The sequence below is a fragment of the Gossypium hirsutum genome, chromosome A11 (assembly GCF_007990345.1).
Source record: "Gossypium hirsutum isolate 1008001.06 chromosome A11, Gossypium_hirsutum_v2.1, whole genome shotgun sequence".
NCBI classification, from domain to species: domain Eukaryota; kingdom Viridiplantae; phylum Streptophyta; class Magnoliopsida; order Malvales; family Malvaceae; genus Gossypium; species Gossypium hirsutum.
In genome coordinates, this window is record NC_053434.1 from 107,888,311 (window position 1) to 107,895,854 (window position 7,544).

The 7,544-nt window shown below is 34.0% G+C and overlaps 1 non-coding gene across 1 annotated transcript; it reads right to left on the reverse strand.

The window, feature by feature from the left end:
* Positions 1–7,222: 7,222 nt before the first annotated feature.
* On the reverse strand, positions 7,223–7,329 carry LOC121210338 (small nucleolar RNA R71). Its single transcript, XR_005905452.1, has one exon. It is a non-coding gene; the product is annotated as a small nucleolar RNA R71 (small nucleolar RNA).
* Between the last annotated feature and the right edge of the window lie 215 nt (positions 7,330–7,544).

Below are 7,544 nucleotides of genomic sequence, written 5' to 3' on the forward strand. Positions count from 1 at the left end.
TATTTCATGCCCAAACATTTACTAATAGTTCCTAAATCAAATATCATTCATTATGCCATTCAAACTTAGCAAATATTCATTCTTTTCATTCATTACCTTTGAAGAATTTTATACCACAATTCATATCAAAATTATACAACATTATCATGCTAGTCAAACTCATATAAGTTTAACTTTCAAAATATGCATATTTCATACCATACTTCAACAACTTTCATGTTTATACATTATCATATGCAAAATAACACCTTAACAACCTAGGTACATGCCATACTACCAAAAGAAAAGTATTCACCACTTTGAGTCCGGGATTGGCTTGGATGCTGAGTCTTTAACTTTCTTTCGTACCTAGACCTGCGCACGGAAACATATTGTATGCTGAGTATACACTCAGTGGTATTTCTATAAACTAATACTTAAAACAATAATAAGTTATGTATATACATTGTAGTATAACTTTTATTTCATAATCTTATTAGCTTCATCACTTACCTTTATCTTGTAACTCTTAAATGTGTTTAAACAATTCTTTTTATACTTTTCATATCATTCAATATCTTTCAATACTTGTATAACAGTCACATAATCAATAGCAGTCAGTCTTTGTCTTTAGTACTTTCAATTACCCCTACTAACATAACTCGGACCTGGATGGATACACGGATCCAACCCACACACCGGGGATAATGTACAGTGTTTCATCGGCCGAAATCGAAATACACCGTAGGGTAACAGTAACAGTAGCAGTAACAGTCATAATCAGGTACAAAGTACCTCTTTGGAACGAATCCGGAACAATCACAGGAATCGACACATATAGTGTCTCATTGACACACAGTCAGAATATCCCTGAATACTTCTAATCCTATGGCATGCCAATTATATCCGACTAGCCCGACAGTGTTAATAGGTATTCAAATCATATCATTATAATATAGAAACAGTAACATTTTCCATCATATCATTCATTATACATTCTAACTACTAAGAATAGCAATTACATTGTATTAAATCATTAAGTATAGTTTATAGAAATACAAACCGAATTTCTCGAGTTTACTCGATATCCTCGTTCACTTTCTCCTTTCCCTTTTTCGATGATGTTTCCGGTGCTACGTTAGCTACATAAATTTTAACATTTAAAATTATCAATATATATATTATTTAATAACACACTCTTGTATTTCCATGTATCTTTTACTTAAATTCCAATTTAGTCCTTCCACCATAACCATTTTTTTCTTCAAAATAAATCATATATTTTCATTCAATTATCATTTTAAACTATTCCAACTCTTAAATTTTTAGAATAAAATACTAATTATAACATCTTCTCAATTCAATCCCTATTATTGCAAGACCCATATTTTCTTTTACAATTTAATCCTTTTCCCACTTCTAACTTGAATTTCCATCAAATTAACACTTAATTTTTCCATTTATTCAACTTAATCAACATAAAAAAAATTCAATATCTTTCTAAATTTCAACATAACTCAAGTAATATTCTTTCCTAGGATTCCATAGATATCAAAATTGCAAGAAAAATGGATCAAATTGACTTACCACTTGAACTTTAAACATCAAAATCCTATATTTCCTTTCTTTTTTCTTTCTTTCTTTCTTTTCCTGCTCTATTTTGTCCCTTTCTCCTTTCTTTTTCTTTATTTTTTATTTACTTTATTCTTTTATTATTCTATTATTATTATAACATATATATTATTAGATTATTATAATTATTACTTCTTGTTTAATAAGTAAATGCCTATTTATACATACATTTGTACCAATTAAAATAATACAAAGACTTGTCTCCTAAGGCTTATTTGCTAATTTAGTCCCTTGAATTTTCTATAGTTTATACTTAAATTTTTACACTATATTCAGTCTAGTCCTTTCACTAAATTAGCCTTGATTAAGCTAAATTTACTTAATTAAAATCTAATTAACCTCTCACTTAACTTCATAAATATTTCTAATAAATATTTACGAATCCAATTTTCAAAATCGAAGACCCAAAAACTCAATTTTCCGATGACCTAAAAATTTGAGTCATTACACATATTGTTAGATGTAAGAAATATGGTGTCAATGAGCGCACATTGGTTAGGCACTTAGGTTGTTTTTATTTGACACATATTGACTTGTCTGAAGGTGTTTTAAGAGGTATTTATTGGGTGGTTATGGTTTTGAATTGGTATGCAAGATTGGTGTAAAATTTGCTTTGTTTTTTAGTTAATTTTGGAACACACGGCCTGACACATGGGCTACCACAAGGTTGTTTGTGTTAGTTGGTTTAGGTGTAGGTTTCACACGGTCTGAGACATAGCCGTGTGACCTAACTTTGAATATACACACAGTTGAGAACATGATCTGCTACATTGCTGTGTGACCCTATTTTGAATAACCACACAAGCGGACACACGGGCTGAGACATGGTCATGTGTCAAAAATTTGATTGTTCACACAGTCTGAGCTATGTCACACAGCCTAGCCACAAGACCGTGTGACCTCTATTTTCATAATTTTCAATTTTATGGTAAATTTTTTGTTTTATTTCAAATTGGTCCTTAATTATTCCCAAACTATTTTTGAGGCCTCGTAACCATGATTTAAGGCCATAAGTACATGTTTTCTATAAATCAAATGTGTTTAGATTATTTATAATTATATTTGAAAATTTGTTTCTATGAAGTGTTAAATGTTTGAAAATGTCATTGTAATACTTCGTAACCCCAATCCGGCAACGGAGACGGGTTAGGGTTGTTCCAAAAAGATAGTGGACTGCTCGCGATGTTGTAACTCGGAGCTTGGATGCCACAACATAGCAAGCAGAATACCCAAGGAGCAGTCCTAAGACATTCCAAAGATGCATACTGCAGTCAGTGTCATGACACAGGCTAGAGGGTGTTGTGACACCAACACAACATGGCCACTTAATAGACTAAGAGTGTTTTCATCCGCATAATAAAATTTAACAAAGATTAGTCAGTTGTTTTAGGTCAAGGATGATCTTGTAACCCTAGGCTTATAAATATGATTGCTTAGAACAGTTTAGAGACGATTTTTCCCTTAGTTTAATTTTACTTTCATTTGTAGTTTAGCTTTCCTTGGTTTTTAGATCCATCAGACTTATTATGGATTACTATTCGTGTAGCAATATTTAGATCTATATCAGGATCTTTATCAACTTTACTTTTGATTTTGCAAATGTCTTTTTTCCAATTCAATTCTATTGTATATCTTAGAGCCATGGGGAACTAATCTGGTAGGGAGATTAATGAGTGGATGTGGGAGTAATTAATGTCTATGTAGGTTTTCTTAGTAGATCAATTGGTTGAGAAAGGAAGAATCTAAAACCCTAGGATTGACGACCCTAGGAAATCATGAAGGTAGGCATGAAACTAAAATTAGTATTGCTCGTTATGAAAACCTTACCTTGACCTAGTTTGAACTGTGACATCGAGAGATAAGTAGTGCTTTCCAACTCATTAGGTTAGTGGAAGACCGAGAGGCCCTGCTAGGTTAATAACTAGCTGATCGAATAAAACCCAAAATAGGAGCTAACTATGAATATGGAAAAGAGTTAGTCTTCTGTCTTTAAATCTGATAAATTTACACTTTATGTCAATCGTTATTTTTTTATTACAAATATCATTTTATTATAAATTTATGAATAATCATAATATAATCTAATTAGAGTACTAATTAGGCATGTTAACATAGGAATTATTTTTAATTTAATCAAGCCTCCTTTGGGTACGATCCTCGAAGTACTTCCAGAACTTCGTTGTACAATCATCTTACAACCCTGACCCGCATACTTGCAGATACTGCTTAAATCCTTATCTTTTGTAGCAGTATTGTCACTTCCAACGTTAGTACATCGAGAGGCGGTCAAGTTGTTGGCGCCGTTTCCAGGGAGGCATCTTTATTAGATTAATTTAAATTTTTATGCTTAATAGGATAGTTAGGAAATTTTTCAAATTATATATACGATTTTAGTTTTTATTAATTTATTCAATTCACTAACTTGCTTCTTTTCTTTGTGGATTTCAGTGTATGACTCGAAATAGGGCCCCACTTATAGAGCCAACTACTGATCCAAAGAGAGTCATTCACCGTAATCGTTTACAACAACAACAACAACAGATGCAAAATTACCCATCTATTGCAGTTGATTTACCATGAGATAATCCATTATTTGACGATCTACCAATAAAAAAACCCACCACCACCACAACATCAGCTACTGATAGAGCTGCCCATGGCTCGAGAAGAAAGAACACTCAGAAGCTATGTGTTATCGAACTTGGATGCAGTACAACGAAGCATCATAAGACTAACAATTACAACAAAGAACTTTGAAATAAAACCGACAATGATCCAGATGATACAGAACAACCTCCAATTTAGAAGGAGGATGACCGAGGACCCAAATCGACATTTAGAATGGTTTTTTCTAGCTTTGTTATACGTTTAAAATTAACGGGGTCACCGATGACGTCATTCATGTTTGGTTGTTCCTCTTCTCCTTAATCGATAATGCTTTTTCTTGGTTATACTCGTAAGCACCAGGGTCAACCATGACATGAAAGGATCTTATGAAGAAATTTCTATACAAGTTCTTTTTTATCAGCAAGATGGCCTAACTAAAAAGGGATATGACCAACTTCAAACAGATGGAAGGAGAACAATTTTAGAAAGCTTGGTAGTGGTTTAAGTAGTTGGTATAGAGATACGCTCATCATGGTCTACCTAAATGGCTAAGGTTGCATATGTTCTACAATGGGTTGGATGAAAATTTGACGTCAAGACTAGATGGAGCTGTAGGGGGAGCCTTGATGAATCGAACATATGAGGACGTCTATCAATTGATAAGAAACATAACTATGAATTCCTGCCAGTGATCGAACGAAAAATTTACATAAAGTCTAAGGCCATCTGCAGCTAAAGCTATCTAGGAGGAGGATAAGTAGTAGCAGATTTTAGACAAGTTGAACCGGTTAGAATCAATGTCCACCAGGCCCATAATGAATGAGGCAGTTAGAAAAGTCAGCCAATACCTTGAGAACCAAGCTGAGGATGTGAAATACATTTGGAATAGGTGTAGAAACCCCCAATCGAACACTTATAATCCCAACTCGAAAGACCACTCAAATTTGAGATGGGGAGGCGACCAATGGAGAGGTAATCCTAACCAAAATCGTTAAAATATTTGATAAACCATAATATATGCATATTTTTATCCCATGCTTGGTATATTTATGGATGATTTTTCCTTAGTTTCATTGAATTTGATGCTCCTAACCCTTCAAATTCATGTTTTATACTTAGGTGAGCATAGGAAGGCGAAAAGAGTAAGAAACGAGCCAAAAACGAGCCAAAAACGGACAAAATAGGCCTAATTCAGTGTGTGACACACGGGTAGGACACATGCCCGTTTGTCTTGGCTGGGTTGACATTAAATCAAGTCAGAATTGCACATGACCTGAGCACTTGTACACGGGCGTGGCACACGGCTGTGTCCCTGTCGAGCCCAAGTCTAATTCTACTCAGAAAAGGCCAATTTTGAGGGTTTGAAGCATTCCAAAGTCTATATAAACACCCTAAAAGAGGATTAAAGGGGGCACGGAGAGTAGAAGGCAGAAAATACTCGAGGACAACAATCGGAATCAGCTCAGAAGCAGGATCTACATCAAGACTGAAGATTTCCATCCAATTTCCTAGAAGTTCTTTAGGTTTCTTTCTGTTTTTTTGTTTTCCAAATTTTGAGATGTTTTCCATTAACATGAACTAAACTCCCTAAATACCTAAGAGAGATGAAGCCTAAGACAGATCCTATTACTATTTGATTTTTATGATAAATACTTGTTCTTATTCTTAATTATGTGTTCTTAATACTTGTCTTAATATTCCAGGATATTAATTTGGGAAAAAGTCCCTATTTCAGAGTATATCTTCTATAATTAAGCGGAGTTACATGCAATCCTAGAGATAGGGCAACATAAATCTGTCGGATTAGAATCAAATCTAATAAGGGAATCCATAGATCAAGTTAATGAGACAATAGGGGTTGTAATTAGAAATAGATTTCAATTAATCAACCTAGAGTCAGTTGTTTTTAGTCTCGAGAGAGATATTAACATAAATCAGGGATTTCTACGGATTAAGTCAAGTGAATAAATCGTCTAACTCAATAGTAATAAGTGAAGTCTAGGTGAATTCTTCCTTGGGTATTGCCTTCTCCATCGATTTTCCAATAGTATTTTCCAACTTTTACCTCTGTCGTAATCTTAGTAAATTAGATAGTAGTCTTAGTTTAAAACATCCCTTAATTTATAGGCTAAATAATAAAAAGATAATAATTACTAGTAATTTTAGTCCTTGTGGATACGATCTTTCCGGTCTCACCATAACTATACTATTGTTCGATAGGTGCGCTTGCCTTAGTCAAATTTTTAGTTAGTTTAGCGACCATCAAGTTTTTTTTGACACCATTGCCGGGGACTAAGATATTAGGAACATTTGATTTTTATTACTTTAGCCATTTTTACTTTTATTGCAATTTACTTTTTGTTTTTAGTTTAATTTTTCTTAGCTAATCTTTCTTTTTGATTCTGACAGGTGACTCTAGTTTATGACTAGGAGGAACCCGTCAGGACCTTTGCTTTTTGACAGTAAGATCGAGAGCACAGCTCGCAGAAACCAAAGAGAAATAAGGCGAAGCCTACAATACATAGAAGAAGAGCGAGAGGACGATATCCGTACTATAATCGAGGAGATGGCTGATAATCAGAATAACCCGCTACCTCCTGTGGTTGCTACAAATCCAGTAAATCAGAATCCTACTCCTCGTATTATGTATGATTATGCTAAACCTAATTTAACAGGAACTAAATCGAGTATTGTTAGACCTGCTGTTGCTACAAACAATTTTGAATTGAAACCTAACACGATTCAAATAATACAATAGTTTGTTCAGTTTGATGGCTTGCAGGACGAGAATCCAAACTCTTATTTAGCAAATTTTTTGGAATTATGCGACACCTTTAAGATCAATGGAATTTCTGGTGATGCCATTTGCATTCTGTTATTTCCATTTTCATTAAGAAATAAGGCTAAATAGTGGTTAAATTCGTTACCACGAGGGTCAATTACTACTTGGGAATAAATGACCGAGAAATTTTTACTGAAATATTTTCTGCTGGCTAAAATGGCTAAATTGAGGAATGATATCTCTTCTTTTGTGTAGATGGAATTAGAAACATTTTATGATGCATGGGAGAGATACAAAGATTTACTAAGAAGGTGCCCTCACCATGGGTTACCCATTTGGCTACAGGTTCAAACTTTCCACAACGTTTTGAACCCCTCAACTAGGCAAATAATCGATGCAGCTGCCAGTGGAACCATCAATAATAAGACACCTAAAGATGCTTATGAGTTTATAAAGGAGATGTCACTGAACAATTATCAGTGGCAAGTTATGAGGACAAAGCCAACTAAGGCAGCCGACATTTTTAACGTTGACTCGGTTACTA